At 38.1% G+C, this 22,569-nt stretch overlaps 3 long non-coding RNA genes and 1 other non-coding gene across 4 annotated transcripts; all 4 read left to right on the forward strand.

Moving 5' to 3' along the window:
* The first annotated feature begins 404 nt into the window (after window positions 1-404).
* LOC141597858 (small nucleolar RNA R71) lies at window positions 405-511 on the forward strand. The gene has a single exon (XR_012523071.1). It is a non-coding gene; the product is annotated as a small nucleolar RNA R71 (small nucleolar RNA).
* Window positions 512-970: 459 nt separating this feature from the next.
* On the forward strand, window positions 971-1,905 carry LOC141594311 (uncharacterized). The gene is made up of 2 exons (XR_012522113.1): window positions 971-1,066; window positions 1,691-1,905. It is a non-coding gene; the product is annotated as an uncharacterized LOC141594311 (long non-coding RNA).
* A 1,200-nt stretch (window positions 1,906-3,105) lies between these two features.
* On the forward strand, window positions 3,106-13,694 carry LOC141594313 (uncharacterized). Its single transcript, XR_012522115.1, has 3 exons — window positions 3,106-3,223; window positions 11,696-11,768; window positions 13,568-13,694. It is a non-coding gene; the product is annotated as an uncharacterized LOC141594313 (long non-coding RNA).
* Window positions 13,695-17,965: 4,271 nt separating this feature from the next.
* On the forward strand, window positions 17,966-20,081 carry LOC141594312 (uncharacterized). Its single transcript, XR_012522114.1, has 2 exons — window positions 17,966-18,029; window positions 19,841-20,081. It is a non-coding gene; the product is annotated as an uncharacterized LOC141594312 (long non-coding RNA).
* Window positions 20,082-22,569: the final 2,488 nt, after the last annotated feature.

A 22,569-nucleotide genomic window follows, 5' to 3' on the forward strand; every position in this document is an offset into this window, starting at 1 on the left:
TTGTTCCCCTACATTCACTTTGGTCATGTCCCAAAGTTCCACAACTCTCACATACTCCACTTTGAATTGAGGATGATGCCACCATAGCATTAACATGTTGTTTGGGTGATTTGGAAGCTTCATCAAGCTTAGCCATGGCCTTCTCAAACTTCAAATTGATGGTGTCAATATGAGCACTTAGTTGAGCACCCAATTGTGTGATGGAATCTACCACATGCTTTCCTCCTCTAGTAGCCTTTCGAGGCCTACTATATTGTGAATTATGAACCGCCATCTCTTTGATTTTGGCCTATGTTTGATTGTCATCATCTTCGGTAAACATCTCATTTGATCCCATGTTGAGGATATTGCGGGAATCTTCATATAGACCAATCCAAAATTGTTGCATAAGGAACCACTCACTAAGTCCATGGTGTGGACAAGAACAACAAGTGTCCTTAAATCTCTCCCATGCCTCATACAATGATTCCTCATCTTTTTGCTTAAACCCGGTGATTTGGGCTCTCAACATGTTAGTCTTCTCCGGAGGATAAAATTTCTTGTAGAAAGCAAGTGCCAACTTCTTCCATGAATCAATACCAAGGGTAGCCTTTTCTAGGCTCTTTAGCCATTGCTTATGTAATATCCCGATAAAAATAAGACTGTTATTACCCGTGTAGACTAATATCCGATTAAATTAAACATATCTTCGGTATAGTTGGATATGTAGTAACCCGAGTTTAAAACTATCTCGACTAAGTCGCCCTTTTTTTTGGTGTAATATAACGCATGTATGTTTATCTATAATGTTACTTAATGGTTAAGTAAGGCCAAGATATTAGGAGAATAACAAAGGAAGTTGATTTGTTATTTATCGATTTGGAATAGATAAGTATGACACAACAATCAAGCTTATCTTAATAAACCAACCGACATAGTGTAGTATAAAAGGCAGCCATCACTTCTCTTTGAAACAAATAAAATTCTAGCCCACAAGAACACCTTGTACGTATATTAGTAGCATGGGAAAATAGATGTTGTTCAACTAAAGTGAAGTGGTCTATTAAGTCTTTGTAAAGATGATAAGGTATGATTTCGGGACCATTCGTCGTAGAAATAAGTAATAATGTACTGATTATTGTATAGTATTATCGACCGTATATTGTTATATTATTATTATACTGCTCACATGTTATTATTTGTCTTTGTCTGAACATATGACTGTCATGTTAATACTTCTGTTATAATGTACTATTGGCGAATTGTACAATTCAGGATACGATTACGGGAGTGAGATGACATTATAAATTTATCCTGTGTACATGGAAGGGGGCATGGCCCCATGTGAACTACGGTTCTGATTATTACTGGTGAAAGTGTCAGGGGGTTTACACGGGTCTTAGACCTGGTATCTTGTGTACATGGAGGAGGGCTTAGCCTAGGGGAGTTTATACTCCGTACGTAATGTGTCTCACTTCAGTAATGGTAGACCGGTATAAGAGTGGAATGAGTGTTGCATGATGAAATAAGAACCCGATAGCTTACTTCGACTGTATATAATTATCCGAATGTGTTCATATGACCTATTTTCTATACTTGTGAGATGTGATTTGAGTAAATTACTAAAAGCAGGTAAGTAGGGCCGGTGGAGGTGATCGGAGTCATACTCAACATGTGGTTGGCTGATTCCGTTACTTTCATTCTTTTTCAGATACAAGTGTCGGGGAAGTACAAGTGTGAGGAATTTCAAATAGAATCAATGACCTAATAGGATGAATATGTAATAGAGTTATTAGTTTTCAACTTTAACTTTTTATTTATCTTTATTCTTGTAATAGCCTTGTATTTTCCAGATGGGAAATACGGCGGTGACGCCCTATTATTCCGCTGTTGTCTGTTTATTAAATAAAAGAGCTATTTTGAGTTGTCTGTCTACTTTTTGGGGGCGTTACAAAATGGTATCAGAGCAACCTTGTAACCGCGTGCTGAGCCTTCGGCCATACGTCTAGCGGGAAATATATTCTTGGGTCTAGTATAAAACTTGTATCAAACACATATATAGAAACCGACTAAAAGAGAGTGGGGTAGACATAAAGTCTCTCGGATTACTTGTTTAAGTGACTTGTTTATTAGTTCATACTTTGCCTTAATGATGTATAGTTTGGGTAATCTGTTTTTCTTGTGCGTGCATTGCATGTAGTTGCATGAGATTTCTATTCTTATGGAGTTAGTATATTCAAGTTTCGGGACATTTTACCTTTAAAATTTGTACTTTTTGCCTTCCTGCTCATTAATTTGGGTGTTGTTTCCGTGATTTTGAAGTTTTATAGTCAAACTGTTTCACATTTTACGAAAATTTTTAACTAGTTCGATTTAATTTTTGGAGTATTTTTAAAATTTTATGTTATATATAGATAGTTACAAAAAAAAAATTACTTTACTAAGAATTGGAAAATGAAAATTTCAATTTTTGTTCTCCTTGCCGTTGTGCGGTTGTTGTTATGTTATTACTTGTTATTGGAGATATCTAATAACAAGTTTAGCACCTACTAACGCATGATTTGAGTTAGTCTTTGAATTGGATTACTCGAATTCTTGTTCGCGACAGGAATTCTTGTGTTCCATATAATATAAGACTTACGTTTTTACTAATTTCGTAAATGAGACAAAAAGACTTATATTAATTTAAAATCTTGTAAATTTTCTCGAGTTTCGAAAAATCGAAGTTTAAACTTTTCCATTTTCCATTTTCAAGTTTCGGGACGAAACGTATTTTAAGGAGGGTAGAATGTAATATCCCGAGAAAAATAAGACTGTTATTACCCGTGTAGACTAATATCCGATTAAATTAAACATATCTTCGGTATAGTTGGATATGTAGTAACCCGAGTTTAAAACTATCTCGACTAAGTCGCCCTTTTTTTTTGGTGTAATATAACGCATGTATGTTTATCTATAATGTTACTTAATGGTTAAGTAAGGCGAAGATATTAGGAGAATAACAAATAAAGGAAGTTGATTTGTTATTTATCGATTTGGAAATAGATAAGTATGACACAACAATCAAGCTTATCTTAATAAACCAACCGACATAGTGTAGTAGAAAAGGCAGCCATCACTTCTCTTTGAAACAAATAAAATTCTAACCCACAAGAACACCTTGTACGTATATTAGTAGCATGGGAAAATAGATGTTGTTCAACTAAAGTGAAGTGGTCTATTAAGTCTTTGTAAAGATGATAAGGTATGATTTCGGGACCCTTCATCGTAGAAATAAGTAATAATGTACTGATTATTGTATAGTATTATCGACCGTATATTGTTATATTATTATTATACTACTCACATGTTATTATCTGTCTTTGTCTGAACATATGACTGTCATGTTAATACTTCTGGTATATGTACTATTGGCCAATTATAGCATTCGGGATACAATTACGGGAGTGAGATGATATTATAAATTTATCCTGTGTACATGGAAGGGGGCATGGCCCCATGTGAACTACGGTTCTGATTATTACTGGTGAAAGTGTTAGGGGGTTTACACGGGTCTTAGACCTGGGATCCTGTGTACATGGAGGAGGGCTTAGCCTAGGGGAGTTTATACTCCATACGTAATGTGTCTCACTTCAGTAATGGTAGACCGGTATAAGAGTGGAATTTGTGTTGCATGATGAAATAAGAACCTGATAGCTTACTTCGACTGTATATAATTATCCGAATGTGTTCATATGACCTATTTTCTATACTTGTGAGATGTGATTTGAGTAAATTACTCAAAGCAGGTGATGGGGTGATGTCGTCGCTCATCCAATCAAACACATTTATAATACTCAACATACAACTAGCTAGTGGTAAGTCGAGGTCGATCCATGGGACGGTGGTTACTCAAATTATTCAATCTAATTATGGTTATGCTTGGGGTTGTCACAATTATAATGGGTTGATGATTCTAAGCTAATAAAGGCAATAAACAAGCAACAAAAGGAAAGATGTAAACAATTGATTAAAAAGCACTAGGGTGTCACGGGATTATAGGGGAATCATGCGATATGATCATACAAACATGTTCTCAAATTATAAGCAAGCAATTATTGTTGTGATGGATTGAGTTGGGTTATATCTTACAATCCTAGGAAAGTTTGGGTCCCGGAGCCGAATCGATTAGATTGTACAACACCTACAAGTCGACTTAATCTTCCCTACTCAACAACATGCATGGTCTAATGAGACTCGAGTTAGGTTATGTCTTACAAGTCTCATTGAAAAGATAGGAGATGATAGTAAATGCAAGGATTCATAGGCTTAGCATTTCATCAAACATAACATGTGCATGAGTTGAGATCAAAACAAGCAAGCAAATAAAACATGAAAGCATATTAATTTAAGCATGAATCATTCCCCATGTTGGTTTCCCCTAATCACCCATTAACCCTAGCTAAGAGACTACTCACTCATCATCATGTTGAACATGCTAGCAAGGTTGTCAATCATACCAACAATATGAAACATGATGAACAAATGAAAGTAATTAACAATAATTAAAAAGGGATTAAGAGATTTATACCTACTAATGATTCCAATAATAAAGCAAAGATAAAAGAAGTACTTGAATGCTTGATTGAGAGGTTGTCAATCTCCCAATAATAACCCAAATAATCTTCAATTACCCAAAATAAAGGATGAACAAAAGAGAGATTAAAGAACTAAAACTTGGATTAAAACTTGATTAATACTTGATTACAATATTAAAGAGAGATTTGATTGATATTAACTACACTAATTATTGATAAGAAGAACATGCCCCTCTAATTAGACTAATGGGGTATTTATAGTGGAAATTAGGGAGGATGCATTAGGGTTAACTAAGGGCTAAACTAGTAATTACACTTTTTAAGTTGAGCAAGGAGGACCCGGTATTTTTGGAGAGAAGGGATTCTCTTTTCGTTGTTGCTTGCCGAATCTGGGCGTCCAAGGGTGAAGACGGGCTGATTGTAGTTCACGTAGCAAGGAAAAAGTCTCCTGTCCAGGAATACGCCCGTCCCGAGCAAAATATGGACGTCCTGAGCCTCAACCCGAGCGGGTTGAAAATGACCCGAGCGGGTTCATCAGTATCCTGCTCCAGATAGAGTTGACCCGCGCGGGTTGAGCTGCTATTCCCTTTCTTTTTGCTTTTAAGCCTAAGATTCCTCCATATACTCTTTATTTATTCTTCCTTGGTCACCATTCTTGCTTCCTCTTCATACTTAGTCCATCAAATATCGTCAATAAGCTTCCAAATATGCACGAAAGACGGGAATTTCCGCCTTATTATCTTCTTTCCTACAAAACATGTAAAATGCACTAGGAAAGCAAATAGGAAGGATTTGACGGATAAAATGGTCATGAAATGTTATAAAAGTATGCAAAATAGGCTCAATTAGGGGACTAAATGTGTGCAAATAATGTTCACATCAAATATCCCCAAACCTAACCTTTACTCGTCCCGAGTAAAGAGGTGACAAAAACTAGACCTTTATTTAAACTATCCTAATAACAAAGTCGATATGAGATAATTAGCGGGTCTCACTCCGCCCCTTCAACTCACAACAAGACAACCATGAGGTAGGATGCCTTCTTGCAAGGCAAGGTGGGTCTTGCCAAAATGGCGACACATCCAAACATTAAGCACACAAAATCACATAATGGATGCATCTACAAAAAGAATAGCCACTTTCCTCATCTAAGTGGCGGAAATTATCTACAAGGGAAGCAATTCAAGGGTACACAATCCTTCATAGATGCAATTTGTTCAAACTACTAAGCCTAGAAGGATACCAATAAATCACCTCCAAAATGTGTCAAGCTAGGGTACCTTTGTCCTCAATCGTTAAATGCTTTTGTCAAGAGTAGACTCCCTACGGTGTTAGAAACACTGGAGGATCGCGGAATTCCCCCTCTTGCCTAGACAAGAAGAAGGGTCGTCCCCTCTCTACCATGCACAAAAATGGATACGATGGATAAAGGGATCAATAGATATTTGAGTTTCACTTGGGAGTTTGCTTTTGTTTTTGTTTTTCCCCCCAATTTCTTTTGGCATTTGACATTTGTGAACACTTTCTTTGCCATTTCTTTTTTATTTTTGGCATTTCAACACTTGACAACTTTTTTGCATTTCTTTTTGAACATTTTCAAAGTCACCCCAATTAGTAACGAGGGTGCCTTATATTTGAAGTTTTTAGGAGTCTATTTTTGCTCCTCTTTTCATTTGATGCAATTTTGCAAACTTTCTTTCATTTTTCATTTCATTGAACTCAAATTGATTTTTTTTTTTTTTTTTGTGCCCATTCCCTTTGATGACAAAATGTATGGTAGAACATGGATGAATGATGGATGCATGGTTTCAAGGGTCACCTTGGAATAAACGGTAGCCAAGGAGTTATCACACCACAAGGTACTCTTGACTAGGCCTTAATCCATGGGTCAAAGGATACTAGCATGACACATCCTAGGGTGTTTTACAAGTATTCTAACAAGCAAAGTCTTAAGAAGAAAAAGCATCTACTAGGGCCTATATTCACTTGTCAAGCTTCCCAAGTAGACGGTTTCGCAAAATTTTTCTAACATGCAACTACATGCCATGATGCAACTAACATATAAACATCCTAATGCATATGATTCTACCAACTAATATGCCAAATAAACTAAATGCAATCCTAGGTTCACATTGTTGTACCGCATCAATCAAAATAAAGCCACATAGTCATTAACATAAAGAGGAAAAAGGAGATTGGAAAGATCATACCATGCGGTCTTCAATATCCTCATGTCTCGGATGTGGCGTAGTCGATCAATGTGAAAAAGGATGGACAAACACAATATATACAAAACAATATGTACAAGATTACACTAAAAAGGAAATGAACTTGTTTTTGGATTTTTCAATTTTTCAAATTTTTATCATTTTTTGGAATATAAATTCCCATCCCCCACTTTATTTTGGACATTGTCCTCAATGTACATGTAGGAGTAGGAAAACAAAAGAAATACATGTTTTTTGGATTTTTGATTTTTTTTTTTTTTTGAAATAAAGTACAAATGCAATGATATGATATGAATGAATGCATGCTCTAACTAAATGCAATTCTATATGATATATATAACAATTGAATGCAATCTAAACTATACTATGTGATGCATGATTTCTAGTAAACTATGGTCACCTATGATCAAACCTCCCCAAACCGATTTAAACACCATTTCTAGTGTAGAAAAGAATAGGTTTGGCCATTAGTAACTATGCATGAATTCTAATCTATATGCAACTATCTACATGAATCATGTGGGATAAATACAATACAAACTAATCTAATCATGTGAGGTATATTACAATGAATACTATACATGAGAAATAGGGAAGGAAGGGTCTTACAATCACGATCTCAATCAAAGCCTCTATCATTAAGGCTATCATCATCTCCACTTTCTTCTTCTTCTTCTTCCTCTCCTCCTCTATAGTCATATTCATTCAAGCCTTGGTTTGGGAACACAAGGTGCAGTTGCACCCAAGAAGGCCTAGGACCATTAGGATCAATAAACCCTTGTTGTGCCATATGATAATATTGAGGATAGAGGGCCAAATAGTTGTCTTCTTGCCCTCGGTGCATCCTAACATCCATGTTGCTTATCATACCCATCAATATATCCATGGCCGATGGCGGGCTACTCGGGCGAGGGGGAGAAGGTGAAAAGGGCCGGTAGACATGGGGGTATGGAGGTATCTCCGCATATGAGGGCCGAACACCATGAAGGAATGGTGGAAATTCAAGGCTTGGACCTTGGGACGGTAGTGGTGCATGGGAAGGAGTAGAAGGTGCCTCCTCACGTCTCCTAGGTGGTGGAACCATAATCCTCTCAATGGGGAGGAGGTAGCTCGGCATGGGTGCAAGGTAACTCGACCTAGGTGTGATAGGAGGGAGGTCCCAACAAGGAAGGGTGAATGTAGTGCTTCCCTTGGTGTACCAATCAATACCTCCCAAATCATTATGTTTGCACCATTTGTGATGCCTAAAGATGACCCTCTCATTAAGTAAAGTATCTCCGGGTAGAGCCTCATACCTCCCATCATCATTAAATCCCGGACATAAAACATCGGCCATCCTAGTCACAAGACCACCCATCACAATTCCCTTTGATTTTGTCCTACCCTTTGATAGATTTCGAAATCGGACAAGTAATTCAAGAGCGGGATTAAAGTTGTACTTTGGCAAACCTTGGACATTCAAATATGACTCAAGAAAAGTCATGTCAAGTTGACTCACACATCCCGTGTCACTTCTACCATGAATAGTCCCCGCTATAAATTGATGCCACATTCTAATAACCGGGTGATGAATGTAAAAGGCATGACACCTCTTAAAACCCTCTAATTCCAACCCGGTGATTGCTTTCCACAAATGTGACTCCGTGAACCCCACGGGCTTTTCAAGGTCGGTCTCGGGTATCGCAAGCCCAAAGATTTCACCAAAGGTACCCAAATGCATTTGATGGGTCTCATTACACAACCTAAATTCCAAAGACACCCCATATGTCTCTCCTTCAAATACTTTGAGACTAGACAAGAATTCTAAGGTGAGGCTAAGATATGTTTCCTCATGCATATTAAATAAAGTCTCAAGACCCATTTCTCTAAATAAGGACTCGGTTCGTCCTTCAATACCAAGTTTATCCAAAGTTTGACGACAAATGAAACGAGTGGGTTCGAACTCCTTACCAAGTAGTTTCAAAAATCGCTTCCTATGCTCATTTTTGATGAATACTACCTCCGGGAAATCATCAAGTTGCTCAATCTCCGGCACTAACTCCTCTTCTTGCATTTGGTACTCCGGTAGAGCATTAGAATTGCTTCCTTTTCTTCTTTTTGATCCCTTAGAAGTAGTAGCCTTACTCTTGCCCCAAAAATTCATTGTTGTAGTCTTGAAATCCACCAAGTATCACTAACCAAGAATGCCACAAATCTTCACAAATAAGAGCCAAACAACCTTGAAAATACCTTACTAGAACACTAAAAGCAATGTAGTGAAGCTAGAAGGCAAAAATCAAACCCGAAAATCAATTGTTGCTCACGGATTTTTGGAGCTCCAATTTTTGAAATGATGAAAATGGGTGATTTTGAGCAAATAGAAGGTTGGAAAGTTGGTTTTTATTGTGTAGAAATGGTTTAGAATGATTTTTAGAGTAATTAGATGGTGATTTGGTTGGATTTTATGGTTATTTGGGTGAGTTTTGTGAGTTGATGTAACACCCCCATTTATTCGGGAGCCTTTAGCTAGACATTCCCAAGTAAATGAGAGCGTTACCATCTCGGTTTCCCGAGATAGTGAATAACAAAGTACAACAAACAAAGTACTTTAAATTAAAACTATAGTGAATACGTTTATTACAACTTAAACAACTAAAACTTAATATAAAAATAATTACAACTCGCAACGGATATAAATAAAGTGATATAATTATTCTATGTGATCTAGACTTCAACTATGGTCCAAGTCGAGCTCTCATCTAGGTATGTCAATGGATCGGGTTCGGGTCGGGTGAAGCCTCATCCGTCATCCATCCGTCTTTTTAAAATCTCATCCAACCCGTCCGTCATCCGTGAAACATATCATCCGTCATCCATCCATCCATCATCCATGGATGAAACGGGTGGATCGGGTGATAAACGAGTGTTGTGCATTTATAATTTCAAGTTTAAAAAAATGATGATTTTTTTTTTCTCTACAAAAATAAAGTTAGATAATTAATTTAGTTTAACTTTCTAGTGGGTAGGCTTACAAAATATTTATATTGAAAGTAGAAAAATATGAAAATTTAAATATTTTATATCTTAATAATGTGTTATATGTAAAAAAAATTAAATAAAAAATAATAAAATCGGGTGATGGATGGATGGCGGGTGGATGGCGGGTGGAATTTGTTCATCCAACCCATCCGTCATCCACATCCGTTTCATCCGTCATCCATCCACCATCCATTTAAATCGGGTTTTCATCCATCTTTTAGGATCGGGTGGATCGGGTTTTGATGGATGCGGGTGAAATTGACATCTCTACTCTCATCCCAATGCTCCCGAGTCAGCTAATCTTTAGTACCTGTCAAATCTGCTCCCCATAAAACGGTTCACCGCAGGTGTTCACGAATACACAGTCAACCACGAGGTTGAGTAGGAATAAACTAAACAACAATAATAATCCAACCAAATTAAACATCCTTCAAATTCTCATCACTTCCTTCGTACAACTCACTTACATCACTGGCAGTAGCACAACTCCCTTAACACCGTGCTATGCTCAACTCAACAACTGGCAGTAGTACTTTCGTACCATGCTCAACTAGCAGTAGTACCCCCCGTACTATGCACAACTGGTAGTAGTAATCACTTACTATGCACAACTATCTGGCAGTAGCAATCACTTCCTATGCGCAACTGGCAGTAACAATCACTTGTTATGCACAACTGGCAGTAACACCCTCCGTGTTATGCTCAACTGAATAATCAAATCTCCATATCAAATATAACCAACAACAAAACTCAATAAAAATCCCGTCATCAATCTCAACCAACATCTTAACATACTCCATTACTCTACTTCCAATAGTGAATCACAATATTAACCTTAACCTCATAAATCGTCATATTTAAACATTCATTCACTTAACAATAAAACCTAGTTGAGTAGGAAATTCCTACCTGATAAGCGATACCAATAAAGCAGCTCAAGCAACCCAATAAATAAAGGAATCCGACGCGATTATAATTTCTTCACAAACCATCACCTAACAAAATATTATGATTAAATTATTTATTATTACCTTCCATTATTATTCAATAATTATAAATTATATTCATTATTCAAATTAATTAATTATTATTACTATTATTATTAAGGTCTACGATATTAAAACCCGACTCAAGTAAATAAAAGCTAAACCCATATAAGACAAAAACCCCAAACCAACGTATAACCCCCGTTAAGTCGTGTAACACTTATCACAAACACCCACACATACAACTCCAAAATAACCCGACTCCACCTAGCCCCACCGTTGCCAACCACTCACCCAACCGCCACCACCCTGCACCATGACGCACCCCAATAACCTCCAACCACCAGCCACACTGTCCCCAAAACCCTGAACTGTAACACCCCGCGCTTTCCCTATATTTTTAAATAAACTTTTAAGTAATTTTTATTAAATAATTATTATTTAAAGCTTATTTTCATAAAATATCGTCTTAGCCGTGTAACGGTAATGATAGTGTAGATTTTAATAATATTATTCTCCGTCTCGAGTTATAGTAGACTTGGGACGAAAATTCTAGTGGATACCGACTCATTTTGAGTTATTGGGCTTATCTTGACTCATGGGCCTTTTTCCCCTCTTTTCTCTACACAAAACCCTCAACTAAACCCTCACAACTTCATCTCCCTCATTCTAATTTCTGAAATTCCTCAACAAACACTCCACCATTGTTAAACCCTTTGCTCTCAACCCTAAAATCACCATAACTCACTCAACTCTTCACCAATCTCGTTCCTTTTCGCGCCATTCTCTTCCTTTTCTCATTTCCCTTCTTTCTAAGTAAGAAAGTCACCATCTTTTCCTCTATTTCGAAATTCTTATCTTACAAGGATGTGGATTCTTGACTTAATACCTTTATTTTTGTGTTTAGGGGAGAACTTGGACAACCCGGAGGAGGATAGCTACATCATTGACGAGTCTTTAGAAGATTGAAGTGCAAAAAGGTAACGGTGATGGGTTACTCGACTTTTATGTTAAAATTGTGTGGTTTTTGTAGTTATAATCTTACATGAATGTTAAAAGTTGTATCTTTCATGATTGGTGCTAATTTGGATGTTGAATATCATGCTTGTTTGCAATTCTCACATGTTTTGATGAAATTCTCATGCTACATCTCTTGAATCCGAAATTACCCATTCACATGCTCAAATATGTTGTTTTTCCGAGTTAGAATCATGATAGGATACGTAAACAATTGATGGGAAACGATTTTTGTTGGTTTCAAATGGTTTAGAAGTGTTTTGCATTGAATCCGCGTGTTTGTAGTCCCAGTAGGGTGACGGCAATGGTCTCTTGACCGGTGGGAGATCCTGTAAGTTTTGAACACATTTTAGAAAGCTGTAGTCCCAGTAGGGTGGCAGTGGGTCTCTTGACCGGCTGGGAGTACACCAAGGTTTTAGGTGATTTTGAGTTTTGGGCATATTCCCAGTAGGGTGACCTACTGGGAGTGCATGAAGGTTTTATGTGTTTTTGGAAATTTGGTGTATTCAGTAGGGTGACTGCAACAATGGGTGACCTACTGGGAGTGCAAGGTTTTATGTGTTTTTGGAAATTTGGTCGTAGTCCCAGTAGGGTGATGGCGGCCGTCTCTTGACCACTGGGAGTGCACTTGTAAGTTTTATTTAAATTTTGATTTTGGCTTGTTGTCCCAGACCGGTGGACCGCAATGGTCTCTTGACCATTGGGAGTCCCCCGTGAGCTCCTTTTCACTTGTAACCTCTAATGATCAATGGTTTATGCATGTATCTTCTTCCTTATTGGTATTTGGTTAATATAAGACTTATTGATGTTATGTTCATGCAAACTATTGTTACTCGTACTTGTGATCGGAGTGTGACGTTTTACATTGTGCGACTACTCGACATTCCTTATTTATTTGCCCTCGGACATTGGGTCACGATTAGGTGCCATTGTTTCCGAGTTGGGCTATCTTCCTTCCGCCTCTTCGGACCTTGGGGTACGGCTAGGTACCATTGTTCCGATTGGGGTTACTCGACCTTGGGGCACGGCTAGGTGTCATGGATCGAGTCTTGGATACGATTTGGGATTGTATGTCGAATCGGGTGTCGTCCATCCCGAGAGTCCGCGATTTAGACTAGGACCGTATTATGATCGTCGTCCTACCAGGAGGTTGGAGTCTAGGGGTTTGTCTTGTTTTGAGTCAATCCTTTGTAAATGTCTTGCTTGTTACGGTCATTGGCGTGTTCTTATATACGAGAGTGCACGTCCTCTATGATTGTTGCGAGTGTCTTGGTCCTATCGGATACTAGTGGTGAGATGTAAGCCCCTAGTTGCGATATGATCGCCGGGATTGATGTTCCCATTCGTTCTTATGGTGAGATGCAAGCCATAAGTATGAATGTGACATTAGTAGCCACATCCCGTGCTATGGTTGTTAAGAGGTTTTCAAATTAATGGCTATTGGTTTCCATCCATGTATTCTCTATTCAATTGATCCGTTGTTTACCTTCTCCATATGATTCAATGCCTAATCTCATATCCATGTTTAGTTTCCTTAAATGCATGTTTAATATGATGTACCATGCCTATCTCATTAAGAATGCAATATGTCTATCTCACTATGATTATCGTTTATATCCCCTTGTTTATTATTATTCAAGTATAATGTATGATCAATATGTTTAATTAAGTTCTTGCTTATTTGCATTTCAACATATGGTGGCTGGGAGAACCCTGAGTTACTCCCCACTGACTGTGGCGTTCATGTTTACATGAATGACAGGTTTGTGATGCAGATTATGGGGAAGACGTGTGAGCTAGCGAGAACGTTGAACCTTGGACCTTAGTTATAGTTGCTTAGACTCACCTATCGTTAAACTGGTGTTTATTCGTGGGATATCTTTTCCCCAACGCACTTCGTTTTTATTAATTATAAAACTTATTCATCTTACTTTTCATTTTCGTTTGATCACTTATGGTGGATTTCACACTTTAAACTTTAAAGGTTTTAAAAATCTCGAAAATTCCGCTTTAATTTTCATGCACTATCGAGGGGTGTCACAGTTGGTATCAGAGCATGTGTTGCTCCCGACGCACACACGTGTACCCTGAATTTAAATTGAACTTGACCCCAAATAATGAACGAGAGATGGGTAGAACTAAGGACCTAAGTTGGTAGTCTCTTTGTGCATGCTATTTGTTAGGTGCTAACATGGTTGACTTTTTTTTGGAGTCTTGAGAAGATGGTACGACCAACCAAGGTGGAGAATACTATCATGGAAGCTCTTACTCTAATTCTTCGGAATCAACGGAATGCTAATGCTCAAGTTAATCATCGCTCTAACCGCCGTGGCAAGAGGCCATTTGTGCCCTCATCTTCGTCATCTCCTAACAAGAAGAGGTTGGTGCCGAGAGTCCAAGGACAAAGAGTACAAGACCATGGAGGACAAGAGCCAATAGTGCAAGAGCCAAAAGGGCAAGTCCCTACGTCTACTAATAGGCTTAAGGAGAACCGCAAGTGCTTCAAGTGTGGGCAAGCTTATCACCCCGGGATTGGATGCTATGATATGCCCTTGAAGTGTTACCATTGCAAGAAGCCCGGACACCTCTTCAAGAATTGCCCCGAGAAGAAGACTACCCTTCCTCCTCTCCCTCATGCTCCGGATGCCGAGCCAAGAAGAGTCATTCTTGTCGAGAATCAAGTCGGAGCCGTTGTTCCTCCCGACACCGCTATGGGTGTGTTTTCTATCCTCGATCCACCTTCCCTTACTTTTATCCCGTGATGCTTATCCTTCCCTTCTAAGCTCTCTTTTTCTTAACCTTGGGAACTAGTTTAGTACTCACTCGACCTATTCTTCGTTTTTGTTTCTCCTTACTTAACATCTTGCAGATGGATCTCTTTCTCTTGAAGAATGTCTTTACCGTCTTGAAGATACCTCCCTCTCTTCGAGAACCTTGTCATATTCCCTTGTCTTTGCGCTTCTATGCCTTTCGCAACTCTTATTCCATATCTTGGGAGTTGTCTTTGTACCTTTTCTCCTTATAATGCCCCTCTTGCATACCTTCATTTTTGCCTTATGGAATGTTAACTTCGGTCAGATAAGTTGGCTTTTGTGGAGTTTGTTTGTGTTTGACCCTTAATCCCGGTTTTGAGAGGTCGTGATGTTAGAAAGACTTAGGTAATGTGATGATAAATACTTAGTGATTCTTATACCTAGTGCCTTGACCAAGTGAGTATAATTGATTGGTGGATTCTTTGTGTTAGGAATGAGTTGCCTATGTGATTAAAGTTATAGAACTTGGCTTTGTTGTTTATGTTTGGGATTTGAAAGCTTAGTAGGTTGAGCGTCGTTACCTTAGGAGTAAACATGAGATAAGTTTAGGATATGAATTTGGAAGAAAACCCATTTTTAGATGTTAATGATTCCGTATAGATTGGTGATGCAATTTGATGTTAGTTGTCCCTTGAGAAGTCGTTGTTAATTCCTTTTTTGGTTTTTAAAACATTGAGGTTGTATCAAGTACTTGAGATAAATGGGTACTTTTATACTTGAGTGGTAGACTTACTTTAGGGAAACCCTAATATGTGATAGGATAGGTGAACGAGGGATCTAACCGATTTTTCAACCCTTATACGAGCGTTTATTTTACCTTGACCCTCGTTTTGGAATTTGGTCATTTGGTTATGATGGTACAATATTCTAATAGGCGTGACCTTTTTAGCAAGAACCATAAGTCTTAGAAAACGTTTGGGTTAAGCCTTGAAATCCCCCTTCGTGTCTTTAATCATCTTCCTTCCCTTCGTTCATACCTTGATTAGATTTATTTCTTAAGTATAAAAGTTTACTTGTCTTTTCCTTGCCTTGAATACCCCTCTAATTCTAATATCTCTTACTGGTGTTAACTAGTTACCTTTATCATTGACTCCTTTGATCTCACACCTCGTCACGTTCCTATATCCCTTGAAATTTCCTATCATTTCTTGACCTAGTTATTGCTCTTGTTTCTTTAGTAGAGTGATGGCATTGTTGGCTACGTTGTAGAGTGAGTGAGGTGCTCTTTGAGGATTCTTTGTGAGCCTTGATTTCGTCAAAATTGGATTAGTGGAACTTGAGTTGAGTTGGGTAGGAAAAATTGTATGACAAACCTATTTACTTTTGGTTGGTGGTCTTTATGATTTGGGGAATGTGATCATCTATGTTTGCGAATTCGGGTGTGGATAAGAGTTTGGTTTGGAGTGTTAGAAAGTATAAAGACCTTGAGATTTTGACCTTTGATTGAGGATTTTAACATAGTGAGAACTCCTAGTAGTCGATAGTTGGTTAGGTGTGTAACTGTTTTAGTAGTTTTGATCTTTCTTGGAAATCGTTTATAGATGATTTATATTTGAGAGTTATGGAATCACAAATGTGGTGAAGTACCTTGTTTTATGGAATAGCTTAGATGTAGAGTGACGTAAGTTATCCTGAGTAATCCTTGGAGGTAATATGGTTGTGAGATTTACTTTATTAGGAAGTTTTAGAAGCCGTCTAGGATCGTGTTGTCATTTGAGATTTCACTTTTTGGCGTTTCCTTGTTGTTTAAATTCCTTCCTTCCTTAAGCATAAGCGTTTCCGTTCATACCTCTCTTCTTCGCTTCATCATGCTCCTCCTTTAAATGTGATACTCGTAACTTGTGAAACTCTATCTTTGATATCCTTGTAGATTCGATTTCAACTCTTCTCCTAGGAAGTTCATCATAGCTCTTTTGTTAGTCAAGTTTGAACCCTCTTAGCGTACTTTGTTTTCATGATGTCAAAGTTTTCTTCATTTCGTACTATTTCTAAACATTTCAAGCTACCAGTTTGATCCATTGTTAAAAATTTATGTTACTTTTACAAAACCCTCCCTATTTTAAAGGTTTGAAAATGAGAACTTGATTTAGTTCTCCTTTTGTTCTACGAGTATAACTTCTTTTTATTGATTTTTAATTGCTAGACCCGAGTTACTTTTAACCTTGCTCAATTTCTAACTGACTTTGATCTACTTATGATTTCGTTGTCAAGATTTTAATATTCTATTTTCAGGAATTTGCCTCCCTTTTGAATTTAGAAATGAAACCTTTATTTCCATTTTGACCTTTGCAAAAGAAAATTTGAGTGAATTGCCTTTTCTTTTGATTTTGACGTTGATAGGATGTTAGAACTCGTTATTTGAAACGTTTAATAACTTGTTCTATGCTTGTCGGCGAATGATTTTCATTTTAAACTTGTCCTTGACTTGGAAAGTTAGCGTTCTTGTGTGCACGACAAGAGCAATTTCGTTCCATGAATGAGACTTATACTTTTGAAAACTCTTCATTAATGTTTTTGAAAGTATTTTAATTTTCGATTTATACAAATGATCTGCTTTTGACCATGTCTTTGATTTGGAATGTGGTGTTCTTGAATGCGCAACGAGAGCACTTCCGTTCCTTTGATGAGAATCGGTTACATCGGAAAAAGTTTATGTGAGGCTTTTGAAAGGATTTTGATTCTTACGATAAGTAACCTTTTAATGTTTTGGTTACCGATTTCAAAACTCCGGTTTTATTTTTATATGACTTTTCACTTCTATTTTCAAGTTTCGAGGACGAAAGTTTTTAAAAGGTGGGATGATTGTAACACCCCGCGCTTTCCCTATATTTTTAAATAAACTTTTAAGTAATTTTTATTAAATAATTATTATTTAAAGCTTATTTTCATAAAATATCGTCTTAGCCGTGTAACGGTAATGATAGTGTAGATTTTAATAATATTATTCTCCGTCTCGAGTTATAGTAGACTTGGGACGAAAATTCTAGTGGATACCGACTCATTTTGAGTTATTGGGCTTATCTTGACTCATGGGCCTTTTTCCCCTCTTTTCTCTACACAAAACCCTCAACTAAACCCTCACAACTTCATCTCCCTCATTCTAATTTCTGAAATTCCTCAACAAACACTCCACCATTGTTAAACCCTTTGCTCTCAACCCTAAAATCACCATAACTCACTCAACTCTTCACCAATCTCGTTCCTTTTCGCGCCATTCTCTTCCTTTTCTCATTTCCCTTCTTTCTAAGTAAGAAAGTCACCATCTTTTCCTCTATTTCGAAATTCTTATCTTACAAGGATGTGGATTCTTGACTTAATACCTTTATTTTTGTGTTTAGGGGAGAACTTGGACAACCCGGAGGAGGATAGCTACATCATTGACGAGTCTTTAGAAGATTGAAGTGCAAAAAGGTAACGGTGATGGGTTACTCGACTTTTATGTTAAAATTGTGTGGTTTTTGTAGTTATAATCTCACATGAATGTTAAAAGTTGTATCTTTCATGATTGGTGCTAATTTGGATGTTGAATATCATGCTTGTTTGCAATTCTCACATGTTTTGATGAAATTCTCATGCTACATCTCTTGAATCCGAAATTACCCATTCACATGCTCAAATATGTTGTTTTTCCGAGTTAGAATCATGATAGGATACGTAAACAATTGATGGGAAACGATTTTTGTTGGTTTCAAATGGTTTAGAAGTGTTTTGCATTGAATCCGCGTGTTTGTAGTCCCAGTAGGGTGATGGGAGCCCTCTTGTCGACCGGTGGGAGATCCTGTAAGTTTTGAACACATTTTAGAAAGCTCGTAGTCCCAGTAGGGTGACCGGCCAGAGCTCCTTGACCGGCTGGGAGTACACTGAAGGTTTTAGGTGATTTTGAGTTTTGGGCATATTCCCAGCCGGGTGACCGGCTGGGAGTGCACTGAAGGTTTTATGTGTTTTTGGAAATTTGGCTGTATTCCCAGCCGGGTGACCGAGAAATGGGTGACCTACTGGGAGTGCATCAAGGTTTTATGTGTTTTTGGAAATTTGGTCGTAGTCCCAGTAGGGTGACCGCGGCGGTCTCTTGACCTACTGGGAGTGCACTGTAAGTTTTATTTAAATTTTGATTTTGGCTTGTTGTCCCAACCCGGTGGACCGTGCCGGTCTCTTGACCGGCCGAGAGTCCCCGTGAGCTCCTTTTCACTTGTAACCTCTAATGATCAATGGTTTATGCATGTATCTTCTTCCTTATTGGTATTTGGTTAATATAAGACTTATTGATGTTATGTTCATGCAAACTATTGTTACTCGTACTTGTGATCGGAGTGTGACGTTTTACATTGTGCGACTACTCGACATTCCTTATTTATTTGCCCTCGGACATTGGGTCACGATTAGGTGCCATTGTTTCCGAGTTGGGCTATCTTCCTTCCGCCTCTTCGGACCTTGGGGTACGGCTAGGTACCATTGTTCCGATTGGGGTTACTCGACCTTGGGGCACGGCTAGGTGTCATGGATCGAGTCTTGGATACGATTTGGGATTGTATGTCGACCGGGTGTCGTCCATCCCGAGAGTCCGCCGATTTAGACTAGGACCGTATTATGATCGTCGTCCTACCAGGAGGTTGGAGTCTAGGGGTTTGTCTTGTTTTGAGTCAATCCTTTGTAAATGTCTTGCTTGTTACGGTCATTGGCGTGTTCTTATATACGAGAGTGCACGTCCTCTATGATTGTTGCGAGTGTCTTGGTCCTATCGGATACTAGTGGTGAGATGTAAGCCCCTAGTTGCGATATGATCGCCGGGATTGATGTTCCCATTCGTTCTTATGGTGAGATGCAAGCCATAAGTATGAATGTGACATTAGTAGCCACATCCCGTGCTATGGTTGTTAAGAGGTTTTCAAATTAATGGCTATTGGTTTCCATCCATGTATTCTCTATTCAATTGATCCGTTGTTTACCTTCTCCATATGATTCAATGCCTAATCTCATATCCATGTTTAGTTTCCTTAAATGCATGTTTAATATGATGTACCATGCCTATCTCATTAAGAATGCAATATGTCTATCTCACTATGATTATCGTTTATATCCCCTTGTTTATTATTATTCAAGTATAATGTATGATCAATATGTTTAATTAAGTTCTTGCTTATTTGCATTTCAACATATGGTGGCTGGGAGAACCCTGAGTTACTCCCCACTGACTGTGGCGTTCATGTTTACATGAATGACAGGTTTGTGATGCAGATTATGGGGAAGACGTGTGAGCTAGCGAGAACGTTGAACCTTGGACCTTAGTTATAGTTGCTTAGACTCACCTATCGTTAAACTGGTGTTTATTCGTGGGATATCTTTTCCCCAACGCACTTCGTTTTTATTAATTGTAAAACTTATTCATCTTACTTTTCATTTTCGTTTGATCACTTATGGTGGATTTCACACTTTAAACTTTAAAGGTTTTAAAAATCTCGAAAATTCCGCTTTAATTTTCATGCACTATCGAGGGGTGTCACATGAACACTCACGCCCTAGCAGCAACAATCACGAACATGACTAATTGCCGAAAACCCGACCTCGACAACACCGTGTAAATAACCCCTCGCCAATACCACCACAGCCACCATTACCACATCCGGCCACCACCGTTGACACAAATGTCCCACGGTGACTCCAGGGGTGGTCCCCACTTCCCCAATGGTCAACTAACGAAGTCACAAAGCTCGTCTTAAGACGGCCACGCGCATCCCCTGTTTTCACCCTGTTTCACGCTATTTCGGCCACCGCCAACACCAACCACCACCAGCCACCCTACCAACACCCCCACCGTGGTCGACCAAACCACCATGACCCAACCCTACCAAGCCCAGGTCAGAAAGAGTCACGGTAATGGGTTCAAACCCGTGTTCAGCGTGTAACCAACCACCCATAACCACCATTCGAAAACCCCAATAACAGCCCCCCTTGGTCATCCACGGTCACAACGGTACTTACGGCCTGATCTATGGTGGTCTAGATAACAAGTTATAGTGTCGCAAAGTATATACATAAGACGGTCTGAAATATTACCTTGAAGCGATAACGAATTAATTCCTTTGCTTTTCTCTTCTTTAATTTTATTCTTCTTTCTTTTAGATCTCTTCCTTCTTCTTTTATGAATTATTTTCAGATTTATTATGGTATTTATAGGGTAAGATTAAAGAGTATGTGAGTTCAATTAGGAAACTTATTATAATTACCTTTTTATAATTATTATAGGAATTACCATTATAAATTATATTATTATTATTATTATTATTATTATTATTATTATTATTATTATTATTATTATTATTATTATTTCCATATTATTTATTATTAATTCCCGATACAAATCCCGATCACATCCATATTATAATACTAAATTTCGATCCACCAAAATATGGCACACGGCCCAAGGTCCAATTATTAGCTAAACCCAATTCCCGACTTGCTTACTTCATTTATTATTTAATTAACGTCTTATTTGTAATTGTTATTAGAAATGTCATTTAATCACTTATTAAATTACATAAATTATTCTTATAAATTATTATTAAAATACGGAGTATTACAGTTGAGGTTGAGTTTGAAGGTAGAAGATGAAGATGGTAGGTGAGCTTGAGTGTAGAGTGGATTTTATAGCTGAAAATCAATGCATTCACGAGTCAAAGGCTGAACACGGGTGGGGTAGTAATATTCTGCCCGTGATTCTGTGAGATTCCAGCAATCAGAGGGTGGACCCGCTCGGGACATAAATAACCCGCTCGGGTTGGCTGTGAACCCGCTCCAGATAGTTTCAACCCGCTCGGGTTGACAGCAAAGAAGGGCGTATTTCTTAAAATCCGCCCGGATTCTTGGGCAGAGAATTTTTCTTCTTTTCTTGGCCTTCAACCCGCCCGGATTTATCTCGGGATGGACGTCTTTTTTGTGATCTCGGCCCAAGACCTTTCCCTTGATAACACACTTACTCATAAGCCCAATTTTTCCATTTTCTTCATTTCTTGACATTTTTCATCTTCTCATTTTTATGAATTTCCTTCAAAAACTCAATTAAAAATATGAGATCCTTCCCTTTCATCTCTCATGCAATTAAATGAATGCAAAACTACACTAAATGCATATATACAAATTAATGGTTATTGAGGAACTCCATCAAACCAAGGACTATCAATTAACAATTTCATAGAAAATTATCACTAGCACTCAAAGCACGTAGAAGTCGGTCAAATTCTTGGGAGTGAGACATGAATAGGCATTCATAGCAACACAAGATTATGCAATTGAAAAATGCCCAAGTAAAAGACCGAACAAGCATATCAAGGGCATCATGACAAAAATCATAAGAAAAATGATGGATGGAAGGGACATGAAGTGGGTAGTTGGTTGGCAATTCACTCAACTCTTCCTCCAAATAGTCAAAATCACCACATTCAATGCAAGTGCTCTCATTATCATCCAAGGTGATTTCAAGAGTGTCTAATTGAGGTTCCCAAATGTCCTCATCAAATTCCTCATCCCAACAAGGTCCATTATCAAAGGGGTTGTCATAGCAAGGCTCACCAAGCTCAACACAATTGTCTCCCTCAAATATGTCATCCTCAAAGGGTGAGTTTTCACTCAAGCTCTCATCCATATCACTCTCACTTTGCCCATTAACATCAAATTCCATGGAGGTTGATTTCATTGAAACACAAGAAGAGTAGGATGACGGCATCCAAGCATTAGTTTCACAATCAAGAATGTACTCCTCCTCATCATCACTCTCCTCATCTAGCACTCCATCTTCCCAAAGTGGGGTAATTTTGTGGACAAAGTGGGTTGACTCAAGGTTATAGGAAGGTTTCTCATCCTCACAAATCTCATTTTCATCATAGTTTTCCTCAATGAATTTTTGAAATGTGGCTTTTATCACTTCCATTCCTTCCTTGGCATTCTCAAAGATGTC

Source organism: Silene latifolia, chromosome 8, assembly GCF_048544455.1.
Source record: "Silene latifolia isolate original U9 population chromosome 8, ASM4854445v1, whole genome shotgun sequence".
In the NCBI taxonomy this organism is placed as follows: domain Eukaryota; kingdom Viridiplantae; phylum Streptophyta; class Magnoliopsida; order Caryophyllales; family Caryophyllaceae; genus Silene; species Silene latifolia.